This window comes from Lissotriton vulgaris, chromosome 9 (assembly GCF_964263255.1).
Source record: "Lissotriton vulgaris chromosome 9, aLisVul1.2, whole genome shotgun sequence".
In the NCBI taxonomy this organism is placed as follows: Eukaryota; Metazoa; Chordata; class Amphibia; order Caudata; family Salamandridae; genus Lissotriton; species Lissotriton vulgaris.
In genome coordinates this window covers 240,514,217-240,538,884 of record NC_141697.1, presented here as the reverse complement: position 1 = coordinate 240,538,884, position 24,668 = coordinate 240,514,217, and the positions used below count along the sequence as shown (strand labels likewise).

The window sequence follows — 24,668 nt, the reverse complement described above, 5'->3', positions numbered from 1 at the left end:
CCTTTTTATATACATTTTCACGAGTGAATCTTTTTAACCTGTATATTTTTTGTGCTTGCATTAAGCATATTTTCATCTTTCTAATCATTCCCTATGCCCTCATGACCAGTTCACATTGGGCATAGAAGAAAGGTCCAGTCTATTAACGTTCTATCTCCTTGCTCCTGAGTTTTTGCAAATCCATAAAGACTCTTGCTTTTAACCATTCTTATTAAATGTGGGTAAATGTAGTACTGTGTTGTTAGTTATGAATTCGGCGTGAAGAAACTTCAGTGAACTAATGCTTTATAAGTACCAACATATGATTGCATTTATATGTTGGGTCTATCCTGCTGACTAGATGCAGCAGTCTGGAATAAAGTCACCAGGCTGGCTAAAGGATGACCATCCACTCTTGCGTTTCTGAAAGGTCTTTTAGTGACCCTGCAGAACACCCTTTGAAAGATGGCAGGCAGACACCAGAAATTAATTACGGGCATGTTGTCCAAAATCTAATGAGATGAGGCCCAATTTGCTACACGTCATGCACAGATGAAAGTCGCAAGACAAAATGTGTCTTGGTCCTTAAACTGTTGTACTACAACGGGCATATCTCTGCCATTAAACAGCATGTTCCATCAAAAGAGGCATACAGGTACAACACGCACCTATAATGTCCTTCTAAAAGCCCACTGAAATGTGAAACCAAAACAAATAACACCATGCCTGTACCGCAGAAACAAAAGAAAGCTTCTTCCATCGTACATGTTCCACCAGGACAGTATACCACTCCTTTACCTCTGCTATCGGGTGCTTTGCTGCATATCTCACTAAAACGATTACCACTTACGGGGGCAGCAGGTAAGTCTATCATCAAATCACACTGTGCAGTCAGGTGGGTCATGCTAATTTTATAGTGAAATGATCACTGTACAATCAGGAGAATTCTACACCCCAGTGAAAGGAGGCAGAACTCTTACTTACACCTCCAACTACAGACAGATCCCTCTGTATCCAAAAAGATCCCCCAAAGCGAAGGCAAATCCTAAATTAATTGACAAGGTTCCCCTCCAGGGTTCTAAGTAGATCCCTTCTCCGTGAATAGGAACTAATTCCCACTAACTGGACGTCATCTGAATAACAAGTGGGTCTTTGCTTTTGAACTGTACCTCATTCCCACTCGAGGACCCCTTCACCACGGACTTGACCTTATGCCCAGCTCACGTGGATCCTTTCCCCGTGAACTTGAGTTCCTTTCCTGCTGCAAGTAGATCCCATTTCCATTAAATTGTCCTCATACTAGCAAGTGGATCACTTCTTCGTGAACTGGACGACATCACCGATTCCAAGTGAATGGTATCGTATTTAACTTAACCTCGTCCTGAGTAGCAATTAGATCCGTTCATGTTGAAATGTACATCAACCCCAATTATACCTGGTTCACCTCGCCTCATAAACTGCACGTTACAACCAGTTACAAACGAGTCTTATCCAAAATAAGGGAATTTAATCTCTACTTACTAGAGAATCGGATACCTTTTTTTGTGAAGGATCCATCATTTCAATCAGAAGGTGGCTCCGTCCTCTGCAGAGACAAGTGGATTCCTTTATTTGCAAGAAGAGCCGTGGTATCTCGAATAGCGGACCTCTGCCAACTAGCAGGATCTGACATCTCCATCAGCGGGATCGCTCGTGGCAAGTGACAGGCAAACAAGCCCCTTCCTTATTGACAAGACACCCCATACGTGCCAACACTCGCGAGTCAGGAAGGAGATTCCCGAGGGAGGGCCTTACCTCGCGTCTCTCGACAGCAGATCTGTCAAAGCGATCCCCTCGGCTTCGGTTTCGACTCTATCCGACTTCAGTAGACGAAGGAAACTAACCGACTCCAGTAAGTGAGGGCAGGAAGCGGCAATAGGAAAGCCAGTCCACAGTCACTGACATGTTATTGGGCGGTACTGGGAGGGGCGTGCTGGGAACCCCGCCCATCGTATCCACTGATTGGTTAAAAAATGGCCCGCTCTGGCGAAGACGGCCCACGCGTCCGGAGTGAACTGTCTTTACTGATACCCCGGAAGAGCCTCGCTCCGCCTCTCCGGAAGTGTTCACCCAGCCGCGAGTGGACCAAAGTCGTCGCACTGAGATGTGGAAGGTAGCACTGGGAGAAAACCCTGCCCTGGGACTGCGGACGCTGACCCTCGATAAACGGAGCTCCACCTGACCCGTGAGGATGCAGCGTAGTGTCAATGTCCGGGGGCGTCTGAGCTGTTTAGTAAAGGGGATGGGGCTTACAGCAGCTTTGCTATAGCAGCTGGTGAGGAAGGGGCACAGTTGGTGTGGTAAGGGCCATAGTTCAGCCTCTGCACCATCTAATAGTGACTGACGGTGTCGAGAACACATTTTATTTATTTGCAATTTAATATGGGAAACGGCCACTACAACGAGGCCTTTTCAACGAAAACCTTAACCACGCATGCATTACAACGCATGCGTGGTTACAACGACAGCCTTTACCACGCATACGTTTACTATGAGGTACGTAGTAAAGGCATGTGTGGTAAAGGGTACAAATAAAAAAGGGGGGCTGGGGGGGCTTCCCCCCCCCCCAAAAAAACACTAACCTTAAGACGAGATGAGCAGGCAATCGGAGTCGGAGAGAAAGGAAACGGCCGTTTCTTTATTCCTACGTATGACGTCACCACGGTAAAATACGTGGAGAAGGATAATCGTAAAAAATGCATTCCGTAGTAACGCATGCGTGGTAAAGACATGCGTTACAACGGAGATAGTTGTAAGAACATACAACCATTTAATATACCGCAAACATGGCACGATGGCATCGGCGTGCTTTACAACAAGCAGGATACAAGTGTTAGATCGTGTAACAAGACTAGTAATTAAACTCGTAGGTTGACAACGTTAGGTGTGTGCAGGAGTTATCAGAAGAAATAGTTATAGCAAATGAGCTAGGCTAGGTGATACATGGTAAAAGCAGGCCAGATTTTATTTTATTTTATTTATTTTCATATAGCGCGGACCTTACCCAAAGGTGTCAGCGCTTTTTTTTTACTAGAACCGAATACGTTACATAAGATTTATATACTAAGTTACACACACAATTGGGATAGTTAATAAAGTAAAATAAAATTAGAGGTGGCAAACACAAAATAAATTAGGTGAGTTCAGGTACAGAATACATATTCACAACGTTGGGCTCAGGTGAATGCCAAGTGGCCTTGATGGACATGAAAAGGTATGTATCAATTCTGGAAGTATTTTTGGAAGAGAAGAGATTTGAGGTCTGTTTTGAAAGTCCGGGGAGAGGTGGTGTTTCGGAGTAATAGAGGAAGCGACTTCCAGATTCTAACCGCATGCATCAGAAGGATTGAGCCATAGATCTTTCCTTTCTGAAAGTAGGGGGCTCCAGCAGTAAGTTTTCAGCATTGCGTGAAGGTCTAGAGCCGTCTGAGATTTTAAGTTTATTCACCAGTATCGAGGAGAAGAAGTGTGCAAGGCTTTGTGGCCGATACAGACAGTCTTGTAGATCAGCCTTCCTTCAATGGGAAGCCATCAAAGAGAAAACAGCATGGGTGCAATGTGATCTTTTCTTTTGGCTCCATAAACAAAACGAGCCACTGAATGGAGTTTGGATTTAATGGGGGAAAGGGGATTTGGGGAGGCCAGCAAGGAGAGAACTGTAATAGTCCAGTCTAGAGAGAACCAGAGATTAGACCAAGGGTTTTAGGTCTTGCTCCGGAAAGAAATGCTGAATCCCCCAGAGAAGGCACATCTGGTAACGTGCATTCTTGGCAATGGAATTGATGTGGAAGTGCCTTTTGTCTAGTATGACGCCAAGGGATTTAGCACTGTCGACAACTATAGGGTTGTTCAGTAAATTCAGCTTATCCATCCAAGACTGAGGAGGAGAGAAAGAGGTAGAGAGGAGGAATTCAGTTTTGGAAGGATTCAGAATGAGTTGATGAGCTGACCTCCAATTTTGGATAGATTTGAAAGTGGTGTTGAGGATTGAGATGTCGTGTGCGGGAGACACCTTAAGGTAAATGTGGGTGTCATCAGCATAGAGGCGGTAAAGGATACCAGATTTACTTAGGAGATTTCCCAATGGTTCCAAGTAAAGATTGAACAAAGTGGGAGTGAGGATAGATCCTTGAGGGACGCCTTGAACTACTGCCATTGAAGTTGAAAGGCTATTAGCTATTTTGATCAATTGAGATCTACCCAAGAGGAATGAAGCAAACCATTTGAGCGCTGTGCCTTCCAAGCCCATTCTTTGTTTTAAAGTGTTCGGAAGAGTGTTGTGATTAACAGTGTCAAAGGCTGCAGAAAGGTCCAAAAGAATCAAGAGACAATACTCCCCTGAGTCAAGTACACGCAGGGCATCGTCAATCATTTGCAGCAGAGCTGTTTCTGTGCTGCAGTATTGCATGAAGCAAGATTGGAATTCGTCGAGAAGATTGTTATCCTTGATATGAAGGGAAAGTTGTTTCGCTACACATCTTTCTGTGATTTTTGCAAGAAAAGGGAAGTTGGTGATAGGGTGGAAGTTGTTGACGTCATTCGCATCAGTGGAGGGTTTTTTAAGAACTGGGGTAGCTTGTCCTGTTTTAAGGGCAACAGGAAGGGAGCCTTGGCTGAGATAGAGGTTGACCAGACTGGTCCAATAGGAAAGAGTGTGGGTGTAGAAGTCCGCGCGATGTCACTAGGGATTGGGTCGAAAGAATAGTTAAAGGGTTTTATTTCAAGAATGCTTTTAAGGAGGGCATCTTCAGTGATGACATCAAAGTTCTGCCAAATGACTTAGAATTTGCGCGCCTCTAGGGGTGATCAGGTGAATGATCTGCTCCACCAGCAATTTCACTTTTTCATCAAATAATATAGCGAATTCTGCTGCTTTTTTTGGAGGATCGTAAAACTTGATGGTTGAGGGAGAGATGTTTAAGTTTTTGATGTGATCAACTAGTTCTTTGACTGCGGCGAGGAGGGTTCTGAAGTGCGATGATTTTTCACAGAAGATGTGTTTATAGTAGTTTTATCTTGCTGAACATAGGTAGCTTAAATAGATTAGGGGTGGATGGAGATTGTCTCCATTGTTTCTCCAAGAACCTCAGTAAGGCTGGGGCTGTGGGGTGGGTATATAAGTCCGATTGAGGGTGAATGAACCAAGATGGCTGTCAAAAAGGATCTTGATATCTCTTGAAGATTACTAGGCAGGCGGTTAGACAGATAGATACCGAGAGTTCCTGATTCAGGTCAGGTTCCGGTTCTAGAACTTTTGGGGCCCTGGGCTGAAAGGGAAGCTGCGCGGTCCCTCTAACTTACATAAGTGACACCTTCAGGGCTCCGGAAGCTGCTTTGTTAAGACTTCTAATGGGTTGCAGCTCCTCCTCTCAGCCACCTACAGGCACCTCTTTCACAGCCCATTTTGGGCTAAAAGTGTGAGAATTGCTTGGGGCTGAGAGGTAAAACTTTGGGGGCGGTAAAGTGCTGGACAAAGGGCGTCCTGCAGTGTTTCTGAATGGGAAGCCAGGCAGGAGGTTTAATTGCAAGACAACCTGCAAAATAAGTCTCATTGCAACTGGGACACCATACTTATGAGGCCCAGTGAGGGCTCCCTCCCTCTCATGGGCCCAACTGCAAAGAGACTACTTTCTTTCAATTGAATCGTCAGGAGTATAAGAGGGTTAGTGGGGTGTTAAACTGATGCGGGACCCTGGGCAGCTGCCCGCACTGCCCATGCCTAGCGTTGGTTCTAATCCTGGTGGCACTTCCAGAGAAAGACTGGTTCTTGTACCGTTCTTGACTGAAGGTGGGGGGTTCCAGTAGCAGGGATTGGGCATTTCTGATGCCCCTATCTGCTCCGAAGATTTTCAGTTTCTTGTTTAGATGGGAGGGTAAGAAGAAGTGCAGATCTCTGTGGGTAATGCAATCAATTTTAAATTGGGCCCGTCTGTTAGATGGCATTGTGTAATACAGCAGGAAGTCTGCCGGCAGTAGGTGGATCTGTGAATGCCAGCCTTTGAGCATGAAATAGAACAGCATGAAACACAACCGCACAGCACAGTGGTAGAAGTGTATATAGGAGGGTGTGGGTGAATCAAAGGGTATGGTTCAGTGTTTGTAGGGGTCGCACGATCACAGGATGTCTAGAAAGAACAAAATATCCTGTAACGTTTAGTCAGTCTCTTACCTATACATATACAGTATTTGGCATAATTACACCTTTATCTGATAAACACATGTATTTGATTTTTTTTAACAAACGTTTTGAACCTAACAAAGAAAAAGAATGTTCTGCAGATAAGGGCAGTATCTTACTACTATTGGACATTGTGACCTAGCGAAGAATTATACACTTCTGCAGTTGGCTCATGCACTCACGAATATATGTAATTATTTGGAGCATGTGACTGTCTGCACTAGAGGAATTAATCCAACAAGCTTTCTCACTGGGATAATAATCTGTGGACGCCAAGAAGCCAGGAGAATTCAGAAGAGTGTTTGTCCACTGAGTGTTCTATGATTATAATCTGTGACCTGCAGTTGACACACAGGTCTCAGCAGTTTGTCGATTACCTGCTTAAATTATTTCACAAGGATTGCAGCATTTTGCCTCATCATTACACAGATACGAACATACTGTATATGTGTATTGCTCTGCAACCTTCTTTTGTTTCCCTTTCATTTCCTTTGCGCACAATTAATGAAGTTTGGAAAACAATATCACACGTTTACTTCACTCACTAAAAATGGACAGTAAAAGCAGCAAAGGTGTAAGCTTCCCTCACAATATTAGTGCAAGCAGTAACAGTGCAAGATTCATTCACAATACATAGATGTGCCTCAGTTCATCACTATAGGGACAGGCTAATTCATGCCCTATGTCTGTCGCACCATCACAGGATATGGAGGCAGTACAGACTGAATGCTCAGTTTAGTGCTTCCTTGCTGTTGTTGCTCAAAAGGTTGCCTTTACGTAAGGTCACTGGAACTAAGAGCCAAATTATACAGCAGGGATGACCAAGTTCTACATCAGGAAAAGGCAAATTTGTGCAGTATAAGACGACACAATATTTGACAATATTTTAACATGTCAGCACCTATTAATAATGTCTGGGCAGAGTTGCACCTTATTGGTACCTGTTTAGGACGTAAATATAGCAATAAGTTAGAGAAGGGTCATTCTTTAACTTCTACAAAGGATCTGCTATTGTGCCAAACCACTTTTTTGTATTTTTGATCTGTGTAAACTAGAATACAATTTTTCGCTGGTAAAATATGTAAATTATAAAGCAGATGAAAGACAGTGTGGCAAATCCATAAAAATGCTGCACAATCACTTAATGCCAGAGACCATAACTGTAATCCTGAAGTGTCGCTACCCGGTTATTTACTGATAATATTAATTTCTCAGTCCATTTTCCTCGGCACAGTCCTCATGTCATCCGAGTTTACTCCATTCCAGCAAAACCTAACCACCAAATTTGATTTCCCATCCCAAGACAGGCTGGCCCCCATACTCCCTGAGTACAAGTACCCCACTTGAAATAACCAAGCAAGATGAAATCAGTAGTCCAGGGAGAGGCGGGCAGGAACTCAAGACTGTGATGAGTAAGAAGAGTCAGAGTAATGATTACTGGGAGGTAAACAGGCGTTACCTCCTTGTCTGCCTTCCTCTCATAGTCCCCATGTCGGAATATGTACGAAAGCCCACCACTGATTGCAGGAAAAACCACACAGTTAAAAAGTGCCAACAGAGGAAGTGTAATGCCACAAGCATACAGAGTCATATCGCAGGAGAAACAGCAGACCTCAAAAAAGCGGTACCAAGAGTGGGAGAGACATCCCCACCCATGTGCAAACAGTAGTGGGTCGTGAAAGTGTAGGGCTGAGCCCAAGTGGCAGCAAAACAAATGTCCCTAATGGAAGCCCCCTTGAAGGATGCCCGGGAGGCAGAAACACCCCCAGTAGACCTTCCCGGGAAAGACTCGGGAACAGGCTAGCCCGAAGAATAGGAATGGGAAATTGCCAACTTAATCCAACGGGACGAGGCTGAAAGGGAGGGCTTTCAACCCCTTGGGGCCAAACCATGGGAGACTAGGCATCTGACTTGCAAAACTCTGCAGTGTGATGAAAATAAGCCGTAAGAGCCCGATGGAGATACAGTGAATGCAAATGCAACTCTTCAGCAGAAACCGGGGCGGGACAAAAGGTGGGCAAAAACAATATCCAAATCCCCAAAAAAGAAGACGCCACCATGGGATTAGGCCTAAGCACCACCTTGTCTGGAAAAAAACTGAGGAAAGGAGAGGGGGACAGCAAGGGCTCTAGTTCCCCCGACTTTCCTCCACGAGGAGATGGGCACCAAGAAAACCACTTTAGCAGAGAGAAATCAGAAACCCATGGATTCCAATGGCTCTCAGGGAGCACCCTGCAAAACCAGAGGGAAGTCCCACAGTAGAAGTGGGGAATGTACCAACGGCTGTCAAAGAGAACAACTCCATAGTAGATGAGCTGCCTAAGGAGCCACAGACTATACAGACTCTGCCTGGACAGCCATCCACTGACTACAGAGGGTAGAAACAGCCAGACCCAGCTGGAAACCGCTCAGAAGGAACTCTAAAATCGCAGGAGACCCGCAGGAAGAAGAGACCCCGATCCTGACAACAGACAGAAATATTCCAGCAGTGGCAATCATAAGCCTTGAGGGTAGACCGTCACTAAGACTGCTGGATGAGCTCCGCCACATCCACTGTACAACCCTGTTCTAAGAGGTTTCAAGTGCCAAATGGGCAGCTTCAATCTGCAAATAGTTCAGAGGAAAAAAGGCAGACGCAGGGGGATAACACCCAATAGGAAGAGATGGGTGGAGAAGACAAGATAACAAAGAATGCCGTGACCAAGCCAGGGCAACCAGAAGAACCTCCGCCAGGTCCTGGACCACCTTCCGAACTACCCTGGGGAGAAGCGGGATGGGCGGAAAACAATAAAGTAGGCCAGGGAACCACTAAGGCATCCACTGCCAATGCCCCCGAGGATGGATCCAGACAACAAAAGTAGGGAAGAAGAGCATTCCCCTCTGTGGCGAACAGATCCAGCCAAGGGTGACCGAACCAGCACTCGATGGAGCAAGAGATCCCCAGACCCATCTTCACAAAGTAAGAAACCCTCTCACTCTGAGCATCGGCAGTCCTATTCTCCCTCCCCGGAAGATACTGAGGATAGACCCAGGAGATGAGACTCGGCCCAAAGGGAAATCTTCTGAGCAAGGAGAAAGAGAAGCACACATGCCCTCCTGGTGGCTCAGATAAGAGAGGACGACCTGGTTGTCTGTCTACAGACCCAGTGAGGCACACCCCAGCAGGGGATGAAAAAACAAAAACGTTTTTCAGGACAGGCCAACTCCTTCCAATTGGAAGACTGACATGCCTCCAGCGGATCCTATAGCCCCTGAACTGAGGCATCCCCCAGAGTGGCACCCCAACCCTTCCCACTGGCATTGGTTGTGAGAACCAGGGCGGGCAGAGGAATCTAAGAGAAACCCCTGCCCAGATGGTGGGGTCCAGCCACCATTGGAGATCCTGGTGGATATGAGGTGTCTCAGGAATCAAAGCCTCGTACAGCTGGGACAGCGGATCACAATGGCCCAGGATATGGTAAACCAGGCGATATAGGCGCAACCTCCCGCAAGGAACCGGAGCCAAAGTAGAGGACATCTACCCTAACTGCAAAGCCAAGTCCAGGCTAAGAAACTAAGGAGAAGATATGACGGGTAGGAGCAGAGACAAACCCAACGTTCCTTGGACACCACAACCTTCCCCCAGGTACATCCGGAAGCGTGTTCCCATGAAAAGGAGATCCTGGGAAGGCTCGACCTGGGACTTTTTCCAGGTCATCAAGAAGCTGAAGTCCTGCAGCAGTGTTGTCACCCTGCGACCCGCTGACTGGACCTTGGAAAAAGAACACAAGGCAATTGTCCAGTCATCCAAACTGGGAAACAGCTGGATACCCTCAGAAGGTAAAATATCCACCAAAGGAGCTTGGTGAACACCGTCTGAGCAGAGGCCAGCTCGAACAGCAGGGCCCAGAACTAGTTGCCCTGGACTGCAAACTGGATATACCGCTGTTGGGAGGGTTGCACCGGGACATGTAGGTACGCATCTAGAAGATCGATGGAAGTCAGGAAGTCGCCCTTTCTCAAGAGGGGCAGAATCTGCTGCAGGGACACCATTTTGAAAGAAACATGGGGAATGTAGGGATTCACTCCCCGGAAGTCTTCTGGACAAGGAAAATCTGGGAATAATACCCCTGGAACAGCTCCCTAGGCGGAATAATACCCCTGGAACAGCTCCCCAGGCGGAACAGTAATAATGTCCTCCTTCTGAAGTAGCAACTGAATCCCCTGGAGGAGAGCAGACAAGCTCACTAGGGAACGAGTAACAGGAGTCTTGAAAAAATGTGGAGGAGGAGCCTCGCTGAAATTTATTCTGTAAGTTTTGGAGATGACTGACTGCCCAGGCATCGAAAATGGAACAAATCCAAACGTCCTGAAAGAACTGAAGATTCTCTACCCCCCCCCCCCCCCCCCCCCCCCCAACCCCTCTGCCGCAGTCCCAATGGACGGAACCTGGAACTGGCATGTATTGGGAGGGGTGTGAGAGGAGGCCGCAGCAGAGTATCAGGATATCAGGATTTGTCAGCATGAGGGATGCCCCAGCCACAACCCCTAACTCGAAAGGGCTGGTGTTGCGTGGTCTTACCCCCAGCAGGAAATGCCCTCCGGAAATCAAAACCTCTGCCTCTGGAAGCTGGGCAAACGGGAGTAACAGGCTTCTGATTCTCTGCAGACTTTTTTTTTAATCATATCCTCCAAGTCACTGCCAAACACCTGAAACCAAGATGGCAACTGGCTGCAAAATAAAGAAATCAGGAAGTCCTTTCCAGGAAGTGAGCTACTTGTACTCTGGGAGTACAGGGGCCATTTTGGAATGGGAAGGGAAGTCCAGTTTGGTGGTTAGGTTCTGCAGGAATGGGGTGAACTCAGACGCGACGACTGTGAGAGGAAGACCTATGAGGAGGTAATGAGGCTTTTGTGAATGCATTGGTTAACTGTAGTGACCTCTCAAACCCTCATACTTATCATTATGATACAGCCCAGTCTTTCTTTAAGAAAGTCAGGATGCAACAGAAAATTAGCCAGTGAAAGGCTCTCAAACCATGTGTCCACACTCTAGTATGCCTGCTTCTTGCTCTAACCTTACCTTCTCAATCCATTCTATTGCCTGTATGATGCGTAAAACAGCCGTACTGACTCTGCCTCATTCGGGGGGCTATGTATTGCTCACTGGATACAAATGGTGACTAAAATTACACAGCCATTTCAAAATGAATAGAGCTGTCTCCAACCTACAGCCCACAGGTTTAATATACCCTAGGAAGTTGGCTAAAATGTTCACCCTTCTGAGGCCTATGAAATGCCTATACTGAGCTGTGTAATATTAATACCAATTTTTATTTCCTGTCCTCTGATACAATAATTAAAATGTCTTAAGAACCAAAGCAATGTGCACATATAATAAAAACATGTTTTGCATATTTATCTCCTTGTGTCTTTTGCTTTATTTTCATCTTCAGTGCTTTTGGTTATGTTTATTTATTGTTCTTTTATGTGGTTTGGGTATTTTATTTTATTTAGTGAGATGTTATCTTGTGGCAAATATCATACAAGAAAACTGGCAATTCTGGTTTCTAATAGTACATTTTCTTTTCCACTTAAATTCCTGATCGTGGGAAAGCGCTGTATTGGAACCCCAGGTGCCTCAGTTGCCTTATCTGCCAAAATTAAGGAGGGCTAAGACCCAGAGTTTCCTTTAGAAAAAGTTAATGTAATATGATTCCCCAGAACTCAATGCAATTATGATTATCCATTCAGGTGCTGGACTATGGGGGAGCAGCAGAGTATTCACAGGACTAACACAGATCTGACCTTTCGCCACAGACACTGCTAAATCACTACCACAACCAGTGCTCCGAAGCCACCATCAAACTGCATATTCAGTTTAAATAAACCGGGAAAAAACACTTATGAAAAATCCAACAAAAGAAGAGTAGCAGTCTTCATTTAGCACGTAGAAGCTCATTTGGATCTTTTTTAATTTCCCTAATTAACACATTCTCACATTCACATTCACATTTTATGAATGGTGTTAGCCAAGACCTTTTGATTTTTAAAAAACGATATGTACAATATACTTATTAAAAAAGGGCTTAACCAGCTCTCTCTATCCATTGGTCTGCTGGTGTCTAATTCACATTTTGGTTCCGTCCACTACAGCATGGGGCAGGGTGGTTCGCCATATCAGCCACCGAATACATTTACTTTGAGTGACTTAATGTTGCTCTTTCACAAGGAGCACATCTGCATACTAGCTAGTTTCCTTATGGGCCAATGTTTTTGTGTTTAGAGTCTGATGTGATAGCAGGACGCTTTATACCAGTTGGGAGCACAGGCTATTTCCATGCTTTATCAGTTCTTGTCTCCTGCCAATGTGGTTGTGAATTCCTTTTGGGAAAGTCCTTTTGTTTATCTGATTTTCTCAGATAAACAAAGGACACTTTAAAAGGATTTTTACAGTATAATCGATCGCCTTTGTTTAAAACTGCTCTACTCCAATTTCACAAATCTTTCTTCCTTACATTTTGCCCAGAAAGATACCCCTTGTGTTTAGTTTGCAGCACTTCTTTTTTTATTCCTTCTTTCTTTACTTCTTACTGTTTCTTTCATATCTTTCTTTTCATACTTTTTCTTTCTAGCATTCCTTTTTTTCTTTTGTTCCATCTTACCGTCTTGCATTATTTTTAATTCCTCCTTTCTTGCATTCCTTTTCTTTAATTTCTTTCTTTTTAGCATTCCTATTTTTATTCCTTCTTTCTTTCATTCCTCCTTTCTTGCTTGCCCATTTTCTCATTCAGTCTTTCCTTTTCTTTCATTATTTTCCTTATTTCCTTTCTTTTTTCTTCGATTCCTTTATTCTTAATTTTTCTTTTTTGCTTTCATTACTTATTACCTTTTTTGCCTAAATGCCTACTTGCTTGCTATCACTAATTTCTTGCTTTCATTCCTTCTTCCCATCCTTTCCTCTTGTCTTCTTTTTTGCTTTCATTCTGTCTTGCTTTCTTCTTCTATATTCTTCTTTCTCCTTACATTCCTTCCTTCTTTTTTCTCCTTCTGTCTTGCTTTCTTCACTTCTTTCTCTCCTTTCTTGCTTTGTCTTTTGTATTCCTTCTTTCTTGCCTTTCTTCTTTTCTGCCTTCGTTGTTTCCTTTCTCCCTTCCTTCTACCTACGAAGGTAAGAGACTAGCAGCCAGTTGTCTTTTTAAGGCCTGTGTAAACCAAGACCTTTTGATTGTACGAAAATTGTGTGTATGACATAATTACTTATAGGGATTTTCAGCCACACTTTATCCATTTGTCTGTTGGTGTGTCATTCACATTTTCTCTAACCCACTCAAGCATGTATCAAATGCCATCTAGCTTCCCAAACTTTTACAAAACAAGAATTCCCAAAAGGCTGGTGGTTGACGCCAGACCCGTTGGCTTTGCCAATGCTTATTTATAATGCAGACACCATGGCGAGTAGGTGGAGCAGGAGATTAATGGGATTCCTAGTTCTTTTTTTATTTCTGGCTGTCAAATGATAATCTTAGTTCAAAATCCCTGAGGACACTTTGCCCTCTGCCCCCCAAAGCAGAGTAGCAATTCTGGAAGTGCTGTTTTTTAATTTTATTTTTTAATAAAAAGTACAGCAGCAGTTTTTACAAACTGAAAAAGGTTTGGGCACGCTGTCGCCAACAGACTTAGCCCACTTTGACCTCTGGCTAAGCAGTATTATGTGTTTTAACAGAACGAAGGAAGTGTCTAGCCAAACATGGGCATTGAAGAGAAATTGCACCTCCGTGGCAATAGTGTCCGGAACAGAGGTATTGTTAGTTTTTTTGAGTCATTATTAGGTCTGTGGCCCAGAAACCTATTAGCTGCTCAGACAGTCTGGTTAATGTTGGTGTTGTCCACTATGGACAGATGCCTCTGGGTGCCAGGGGGTACCGTGATCACAATGTTGTCATTATCAGGAATATTGTATGGAGCTGATAGAGTACAATTGGTTCGTGCTGCAGCTCCCAACCTACAGAGTAGAAGGAGGTGCAATTTGATGGTATTCGGGTACGTGCGGGTGCCAGTCCGGCATGTCACTGTGAGATCCGGGTGGAATTTTAATTCTGCTTGCACAACTGGAGGAATTTGGCAACTCAATATTACTCTTTTAACAAGGATTTCTGGCCAAATTCCACAGCGTGGCGGACTTTTTTCCCCAATTGAGCAACGGAATGACAACAGAAACAATGCAAGGCTCCAGTAAGTGAGTGAGGATTGCCATCCCCTAGCGTGAATTCTGGTCGCAAGGAAGCCTTTCAGTATGATTTTTCTAACTCGAACGGTCGTAGTTGGAGAGCTGTTTCTTGAGTAGGTTTTCTACTCTAGGGGCAGCAAAACCAACTTGAATGGTCGTGTTTTTGGGCACCGCGTGTTGCCATTCATGCTGAACATGCTACCAGCGCTAATAGTAGCGTGCCGTGCATTTTTCCACCCACTGGCAGAACTTGCGGAATCTTGCATAGTTTTTATGTAACTCAAGCAAAGTGAAATTCTGTGAGTTCCGCCTACCTCTAGTCACACACTCTGAGGGCCCAGCAGTAGTGGCTAAGAGAACTGGAGTGTGGCTGTCACTTACGTCGTGACTCAGCTGCAGCGAAGAATCAGTTGGAGGGTGTGGATTTAAAACTAGTTTTAGAACAGTGAGTATGTGAAAAGCGCGTGTCCAAGAAAGTGGGGCATGAAGGAAGCAGCAGACCTTTGATGATTTCCTCCGAAGTGGGTGCCTGTGACCCTTTCCTCTTCATGAACAAACAGTGGCTGATGAACCTCCTTTCTCAGCACTTGTGGAGTCATTCATTATCATTTTCTTTATTTTTTTAGTTGGGTTTGAGCTGTCTTAGGTTACAGTAATTCAAAGCAAATGGTACCTTTTCCTATAACCAATAAGAATCATATTTTGCTGTGATGTGCATTAAACTTGCCTGAGAGTTAGAGGAGTTCTGTGTGCACCCTTCTCCCCGCCTTGCCAAGTGGGAATGTGTTTACCGGAGCAGCTTCGCCAAAGTTATGGGATCCTTCTGACTGTTTTTAAGGGCCCTTAAGCTTCCTTGTGCCACCTTCCATGCCCAAGAATAGGCCAGGGAGCATTCAGTGCTCCTTTGCCTAACTCAAGTGGTGAGGTGGGGGGGATTTCAGTCGTGAAGAAAAAGGGACCGCAGTATCTCACAGAAGGCCCAGCAAAATGCTGCGGGCTGTGGAGGACTGACGGATAAACTGATCCTCCAAAATTAAGGAGAAAGGTACCCCCGAGACAGGGCACAGTAACCCAAAATCTTGTTTACAATAACGAGCAGTTTTTTTTTCTTAATAAACCGAAGGCACATAGTCTCTCTCCACCCCCCTTAAACAAGGCACAGGGAAAGAAGTCTAGGAGGAAGTCAAACATCCATGCAAGGCTGGGAGCGCTACCTTACATTAGTAATTCGTGAACGTGGCTGTTTGCAGTTGCCAACAGGGATCTGGGCAGTTGTGACCTGCTATGAACTGCCGATGAAGGAGGCCTGGGACCGCAGGCAACAGTGACACATTCACAGTTGTAAGTTATTCACCAGGAAAGGTGCCAGTCTTACTTGTCCCATTGCATTTTGCAAGAGAAAAAGAACTGGGGCAACGGAGTGTTGCCCCAATGTCTGATTTGCAGTTATGAGCAGGGCGCCTGGCAATCTGAAAAAGTCTTAATAACGCAGGCAGAGCTACGTATGTCCCAAAAGCACAAGCAAAACCACGCATATGCCTGGATAAGGCAACGCGCAGTCTAGATGCACGGATGGGCAGGAGAGGAACGGGAAGCATTGGGACAGAAGGCTCGCCGCACACAGGTAAGAGGGGATGGGGCCTTTTTTTTGTGGGGGGGGGGTAGGTTTTAGGGCTCAGGGCAGAGGTCGTGGTCGTTTTCAGGACTTAGGGTTGGTGTGGGCTAGGGTTCCTGGAGTCTAGGGCCCGTTTTATTTTCGTGCATATTGGAGTTGCCAAGATTTGGCTAGGATTTGGTGTGTTTTTGTCTTGGTTTGGACTGTTTTTCAATGAGCAGGGGTGTGGGGGTCTTTAGAGTCAAAAGTCCTACCACTTCCCGTGTTTCAATCGGGATGCGGCTAGTGAAGGTACTTGTGAATAAGTGGGACTAGTGTCCCTTCAAGTTTCAAGAGGATTGGTGCAGTGGAAGGGTTTGAAACACAATTGTTTTTGATGATCTAGTTTGCATGGTTATTCAATGGGCCCATTTTGAGGGTTGTCCAGAAATGCTTCTTGGGGGGGGGGGTTCCAGGTGAAAACGGCTTCTGTCGCCAATGGTTAGGGGTGTCTACTACGCCTTTGATTTTTTGAGGAGGAAACCGATCCACGGAAAGGGTGGTTTGGGCCTAGTTTTTAAATGGGAAATCACCTGCACTGGGATTGTGGAAAGGAGCGTTTTTGCATTATTTTTTTGGGGGGGGGGGGGGGGGGGCAACTAGAGGGTGTTCCAGTTGGTTCCGAAAGGGTCTGCTTGGATGGGCGAGTTGAAGGGAACCTCTAGTTTTCATTTTACCACACATATTCATTTAGCAAGCAGGCCTTTACAATGAATATCGTTGTAAAGGCATGCATGGTAAACAAATGCATGGTTAAGATGCATTTGTGGTTGGGGCCGTGTGGTAGAGGCACGCTCCGTTCTTCCTCAGACCTGATGGTGGAGAATTCCCAGAAGTCACACTAGACTAGTGGTATTATTGTCCTGGTTTTATTCATTCATATTTTTTCTCCCATCACCCATTAACTCCTAACAAATAAATGGAAAAAATAAATAAATAGAGAAGCAACCCTGGTGCCTTGTTTACAGTTGCCAACTTGTGACCATTAAGGCTGCTTATCTTATTGCTGGAGGCAACCAAAGCTCAATAATGCTGCCTCCTTTGACTCTTGTTACTGCGTGTTGCCACTGATGTTCATTAATGCATGGGGTCATTGATGCTTATTAGTGGTTGGGACCACTGACACTTGTTACTGGCCAAGTTCAATTAGGTTTATTGCTTCTTGAAAACACTGGTTTTCATTACTGCTGTGTATCAATGATTGCACCTCAAAGGGTGATCACATTGTTAATCATTACTGCCTTCTGCAATTGAGTTTTGGTACAGTCTGAAAACATTAATGCACATTTCGGCTCATTACTTCCTGCAGACATTGCCTGGGGCCACTGATGTATATTGCTCTCAGGAACCTTTGATTATTATTATGCTATAGGGACAATCAGGTTCTTTAAAGTATTTAAGACATTACAACTGTAGAAACTTTGCCTTTTCTGCATGGTCACCCTAGATTGTTTTTGCCCTTTTCTGGACCTTTACCGCTGTGTAGCAGTGGTAAAATGCACAAAGTGCTGCCTCTCTAAATCTTGCTGTATATTAGAGTTCCCTATTTGGACTCTTTAACTTCCCTATAAATGTATTGTAAGTTCATCTATTGCATGGAAAGTTAAATGTCATATACGGGCTGCAGTGAGGGATTTACATCATCCACATGAATGGCAAAATATGTTTCTGCCATGAGCAACAATGTGGTTTGGCTGCAGTTTGAAAGCACTGCAGTGACGCTTGTAGCGAGAAATGCCTTTCCTATGTTGGAAAAGCCTATTGTTATATATTCATATATCACTGAAAAAACAAAGGTTAAAGGGAAGTAAGAGTTAGGCTGACATTTCACTCCTACAAAACCAGATGTTTAAGTGCCTGTATGGGTGATTCAGTGGGTGTGTGACTGACTGTATAAGTAAGTGATTAGGTGTCTCAGCGTATGTATGGTGACTGACTAGGTTGTCAGAATGTCTGTATCAGTCTGTCAAATGGTGACTAAGTGGCTGTATGGGTGATTGACCGGTTGTCTCAGTACCTGTATGGGTATATGTGTCTGTGTGGGTGAGAGGGTGTGTGACTGCCAGCATGGATGAGTGAGTGGGCGAGTCAACGGCTGTATGGGTTAGTGAGGGGCTGTATAGGTGACTGAGTGTGTGTATGTGAAGTGATTGGATGTGTCAGTGGTATATGGGTGAGTAACTGAATATGTGAAAGGCAGTATAGGTGAGTGTTGGAGTAATCAATCAATATGCTTTATTTGAATTGTAAAAACAAGTTCCTAAAAGCGTACAAATAAGAATGAAAATTTTAAAGTATAGATTCTAATACATGTTAAGTAACTACATTTACAATACATTGTTAAAAAAGAGTACAAAACTTGTTAAAATCGGAACAATTTCATGGTATAATCCCGGGACTTATGAAGAAAATTCATTTGAGTTTTTACACGTTCCGCGAGTTAGGCATATTCAAATACATATTAGGTTTACATTGTGTTTCTGTACCTCACAATTGCCTTCAAGTAAGAAGATACAATTCCAATGGTGCGTTCATTTTCTAAAGACTTTAATTTGTCATAAGCCCCTCTTCAGGTATGCAGACCCCATGATACAAGTAGGGGTTTCAACAATTTTTTCCTTGGATGGCTATAAAAAGTGCAAAAAAGAATACAATGAATGTTAGACTGGTAAGAAACATCGTCGCAGGGACAGGTTATTTTTTCTTTTGACCAGTCATTGCACTTTGGTAAGGTTATTATTCTATAAAAGGTATGTAAACTAAAACGAGTCAGGAATATACGGTTAAAAGGGGGTTGTTTGATCAAAAGATACAGCTGAGCCCCCTCACTAACCGTAATCAGATGGTGATCCATGACCGTCTTCTTATGTTTTTCTACCCGCCATCTTTTGCTCTCAAGATGTTGTGAGAGAAGTTTTTTAAGAGCAGTTCTAGACACGCTCACCATACTATCTGGATTGGAAAAGTATTCAGGATGCCCAATTTCTTTCAGTAGGTCCTTAACCCCTTCGACGCTCATGACGAGCTGAGCTCGTCATGAGTTACGCCTGTCGTACGCTCATGACGAGCTGAGCTCGTCATGTAACGCAGGTTTTTAAAAAACTCAGCGCACAGCGGGAAAACGGCCCGCGCACATGAGGTTAACATAGCTAAACGATTTGATGTAGCCAGCTCCATCTGATGCCAAACAGTCCTTTATTATATCTCTATTCAGTGAGGTTTCTGAGTGTTGGAGTATATGAGTGACTGTGTGAGTGAGGGATTGTGGTAATGGCTGTATGAGTAAGTGTGTGCTTGTGTGAGTCACTGAATAGGTGAGCGAGTGTGTGTTAGTATGTGTAGGGAATGAGTCAGTGGGTGTTTGTATAACTATTGGTGAGTAAATGGCTGTGTGATTGACTCCTCTATAGGTGGGTGAGTAGCTCTGAGTGAAGGTGTGAGTGGTTGTATAGATGGATATATGAGTGGTTGTATAGATGGATATATCAGTGGCTGTTTTAGGGAGTGAGTTGATGTATGAATGGCTAACTGAGTGGATGTGTGTGTAGACCAATGAATCAGAGAATGGGTGTGTAAGTGGTTCTGAGAATGTTATTGTGGAAGTTGGAGTGGTTGTATGAGTTTGAGAGTGCGTACATGATTGTGTGACCGAAACCGGTGAGTGTGATCAAATATATATATTTTTACCAATATTCGCGATAACGTCACAATATTTGGATGTCCCCGGAATGGTACATCAGGGCTGCGCTGGTAGCGTCGGCGCAAATATCATGCATGGAAAAAGAAATTGAACAACTTATGTCACTAACACACACATTTCTCAAACATGGGGTCAGAGTATCTGTACCCTACCCCTTATGTTAACTTTCACACATTTTCAGCCCCGGGAACCGTTCCCAGATGATAAAATGGCAGCCGCAACTTTCTGTTCAGGTTACGCCCAGCCAATCCGAGCATTCCTGTTGGTGCGTACATTCATGATTTAATCACACAACCACTGCAAAATATCCACGGCCAGAGAGCTTTTCTGAAAAATGACTGGATGGATTTGCACAAAATAACAAAAAGCACAATATGCGTAACATCTACCTTTCTGCCAGATCTAGTGTAATTTCATCCAGCGGTTCGGGCTGTAGGTTCGACGATGCTTTCTTTAGGGAATTAACTTTACAAATGCACCCTGTTTTCGCCCCCTTATTTCTCGGTCCCCACTGCACGGATGTATGTCGATACCACGCATACCGTTACAACGCGGTATGTTACAACGTGGTTTTAACAACGCAAGTCATTATGTCGACTTGCACTGGAGGGTGCTGGATTTAGGAATAGTGCAAATTACTATTCCAACTCCAGCCTACGTACAGTAGGGAAGGTGTTGGAATAGTAATTCACACTATTCCTTAGTCTAGAGCGCCCTCCAGTGCAAGTCGACATAATGACTTGCGTTGTTAAAACCACGTTGTTACATACCGCGTTGTAACGGTTGCGTGGTAAAGGATGTTTCCCCCACTGCACGGATCACCACCAAACTTTCCATGACCCACACAAACTACTTTGACACTTTGGAGTGTAACAGAAAAGGAGGACCGATAATCCAAGCACCGCCAGTTCCTTCACTATGCATCCTGGATGTTCCCTTTCCTTCTGATGCGTAGTCCTTCTGTCCAGGTCCAGTCAGGTGAGGGGGAGGAGGGGTGGTGTTCCTCGAAACAAAAACTAATAGATAAACTGTTAACTCTCTTAAAATAGGTCCTTAACCAAGCCGTCACCCAGGCTGTCTGTGTTGGTGCCCTTATATTGTAAGGAAAGGGAGTGGGTTACGTTGTCATTTGTGCATAGCCCGCCACCTCTGAAAGGTGAGGAATTTTATGGGGAGGCACTTGCCTGGGGCCGTGACCCTCCCAGGTAGTGGCAAAGGGAGTCTCACTGCCATCTTCCCTTCGGGGACAGCATGACCAGCAAGTGTTGCCTCTAGGCAGTTCCTTCACTGTGGCGGCTTCAGGCTGTGTGGTCTTTCTCTGCTTCTCTTCCATAGCTCTAAAGGGTTGACGTCGCTCCTCTCCGTGCACGTCCGACCGTCTTCTTCCCTGCATTACGGAAATCCCGTCTTTTCCTCAACACCTTCCTTTATGTCCTTTTCTCCGGATTTTGCGCCTCCTCCTTTCTTGGCTGACGTTTCCTAACCTGACACAGTCACATGTTATTTTTGTTCTGGGCCGTCACCTTTGTTCTCATCACTGGCTGGTATGGGGCCATCTTGAGGGTCCCGCCCGCAGGAGTAGTAGGATTATCCATGTGTTGGCTGTTTGAGAATCCATTTCATATATGACTAAAAGAAGCCGTCATGCGAAACCTATCTGTCAGACACTGTTATTTCTTCTCAATAATATTTTTTTCTGTATTGTACTTATCAACACTTGTGGTGTACCAGGGTACTGAGAGTAAAGTGCCTGGCTTTATTCCTGAAACCTACCGTTATTTTATTGTGTGTGTATCATATTGAGTTAATGTGCCCTTCCGGAGAAATGAAACCACAAAGCTATTTCTCTGTGTATGTCTAGTTGGGATTAAAATCTTTATTTTCCAAAAGTAACTTTGTAATCTACTTTAGGCTGCCTTACCAAGGCAGTCTGACCAAGAACCAACTTAAAACTAGTTCTGCCAATCACCATACTACCAGAGCTTGAATATACATCCTTGGTTGGGGGAATTAATGACCATGGCTCAAAGGACAGTGGCTTGTCTCTGGTCCCAAAAAGGGCCAAAGGCTGCTAACCAAGTAGCAGGGATTAGCTAGGTGTGAGGGAACAGTTGGCAGAGAAAATGGCACCTTTAACTCTACCTCTTTTGACTTAGAGATGCCATGCAGGGCTTCTATTAATTTCCTGGACCCTCCTAGACAGCTTGTCCTCCGTGACGATAGGAGGGAAAACTGATTCTGCCACCTATCGCAAGTCCAGATCTGGAAAACAGATTTTTGGCTGCGAGAAGTAATAATTCTGGGTCACGGGACAATTGTTTGCCTCTGTGCCAAGGAAAGGGTAATGGGTTTGTACTGCTGACCACTACCTTCTTTTGGCTTGGTGATACAAAGGTGGGATTCCTCTAGTCATACCCAGGACTTTCCTAGACAATTAAGCTCTGGCCACAGTAGGAAAGGAAACCAGTTTTTGCTCCGACAGGTAGGGGAGTAGGCAAGAAGCTGGAGACAGGCCTGTCTGGTGACAGCGTGCACGCCCCAACTTAAAATGAAGGCTCTTATTTTACAGTAAGGTAAAGAGGATGTGCTGCAAAAGGAGGGGATTCTGCAAGAAAATTGTTGGGATGGGTTGTAAAATTCCCCGATTCACTGGCTAGTGAGTATGATAAATCTGACGTATCCCCCACCACCGCCTCAGAACATTCCTGAGCACATTTTATTTGAAGAAGAAGGACCTGCTGAAGGAAGAATCCAGGCTCCTGCTGGAAGGAGGACTGACACACTGACCCCTGAATCTTGCTGGTATCCAGGGTCTGGAACTGCTTTTCAGGGTCAAGATCTTGGATTCTGCGGCCAGATGTATCAAAGGGTTTTACCCATTCTGTGTCTATGGGAAAATGTGTTCATACATATGGCCCATGGTTTACATGTGTCAGGGACACAAAAAAGAATGACTCATGAATCCAGCAGGGCTCGGCTGAGTAAATTGGATTAGCCCCTGTAGGAGACCTGGCTTGAGAGAGACCCGGGGTCTGAGAAAACTGCCTACTGGAGCTAGGGGTGTAGGACTGACCAGTATAAACTTCCTAAGCAGTTGCAGACAAGTCTGAAGGTAAAAATGTTAATGGTGCCTACTGCACAGTACCACAAAAGACAAGACATTTACCAATGGGGTGGTAGTTACCCCCACTGCCTTTAACTGTGATGTTTTTCCTGTCTTAAGACGTTTTATTTACAAGAGACTATCTCTGAAACTTAAGACATAGTGGCAGAAACTACTCTGAACTTTGTGGCACCCTTTGCATTTGCTTACAATTTAAATACTCAAACTTGCATACTCTGGGACTACCAACACTGCATAGAAACTGGAATCACCAAGAGTGAAATGCTAAGCAAGAAGCAACCTATTGATTGAAAGTTACTTACATTTGATATTTGAGGTAGTTGTTCACATGTTTGTAGCACCAACCACCATTTTCATGGCATCGTAATGCATTCTCTAATTAGTTGCCCTCTTTATTGCAGAATGGGAAAACACTCAATTTGTGTCTGGTATTTTATTGTGAGATACGAGCATGTTTAATTTATTAGTGATTTGTATAGATTAGTCTGAAACTAAACTGTGTTCGATCTTGATAGATCTTTGAGTTTTATGTATGGATAGGTGTGCTGAAGGGCACCTATGTTTTTCCAGTTTATTATAGTTAGTTATACAGTGCTTGGCCAGGGTGAAGCAGTTACCACTTTGTAGAAATACAGGTCGTTATGATGATACCCACTTTGTGTGCGTGGAGTCTCAATATTTAGAAGCAGTAAATATCTCTGAATGCCTAACCGCCGCGGATTGTTTGAATATCAGGGTAATAAGCCAATGGGAACTGAGGGGCCAAGAGTTGCCATTAATATATGAGGTAGGCCCTTACTCAGGGTTGGCTTCCTGAGGCCATCCACTCGCCTCTCTCCAAATCGAAGACTCCCTCAAGGACACGCTGCCCCATGAAAGCGTGATGAGCAGAAAGGAGATATATATGGCAAAATGTGTTTTCCCTCACTCTTTAGGTAATTAAAGAAAAGATGGAATCTGTATGCTTCTACACATTCTGAGCTACAGCATTTTTAAAATAGGTCATATATGTTATTCTTCATGTTTACAAACATTGTATCTGTTTCATATTAAACAACATCACATCAAGGTTTGTGGGATGGGGTATGGTGTAACAATGTTGAATAATGTAACCCCAGATACTCTAAATCACCTCAGAGTTCCTTTACCATATAAAGGAACTGAGTCTCTTGAGACCACTGCAGTGTGTAGCACAAAATTAACAGCAACCAGCAGTGGTAATACTCCTTCAATGAAATGGATCACTCAATATTGGTGATTATCGCAGATTTATTTTAGAATCAATTGTAAAGACCTCATCCACCAAGTAGCAAGCTTCAACTACCGCTCTCACAGCAATCTACATTCCATCCTGGCAACCACCCACATTCTGCTTACATCATCACATAGCAACCCATAAAACCCCACCAAGGATAAATACAGAACACCGCATCATCCCCTCCTTTATTGATACAACAAAAGAAATAAAAGCAAAACCCTGAAAAAACATGACCAAACAAAAAACAGAATGCTGAAAACATCTTAGCAGCCTCAGTCTTGCAAACAAAGTGGAATCCTTACACGAAGAGGGCCTATCCCCTCGCGGCAACAGGTATATTTGCACCACAAACTCCAATAGATTGAAATTTAGCAATTCTACTAAGATTCTGTATTTTATGATCATTAGTTTTAACTGCATTATTAAATATTTTAATAATCTTCACTGGTTGACTGAATTTGGACTTACTCCCATCTTTCCTTGGTGACTTGGTTCTGACCTAATCGCCCAAACTCACTGTGGTCCTT

General features: G+C 44.3%; 1 protein-coding gene across 5 annotated transcripts in view; it reads right to left on the bottom strand.

The window, feature by feature from the left end:
- Positions 1-24,668, bottom strand: part of BAHD1 (bromo adjacent homology domain containing 1) — a 620,342-nt gene that overhangs the window by 428,372 nt on the left and 167,302 nt on the right. Inside the window, exon 1 of one of the 5 annotated variants that reach the window (XM_086937402.1) lies at positions 1,501-1,898. The exons of 2 other annotated variants lie outside the window; for them this stretch is intronic. The gene's annotated coding sequence lies outside the window, so the exon portion shown is untranslated. Of the gene's footprint in view, positions 1-1,500; positions 1,899-24,668 lie in introns of those variants that run through there. 2 more of the 5 variants (XM_086937405.1, XM_086937407.1) reach the window with 2 other exon arrangements.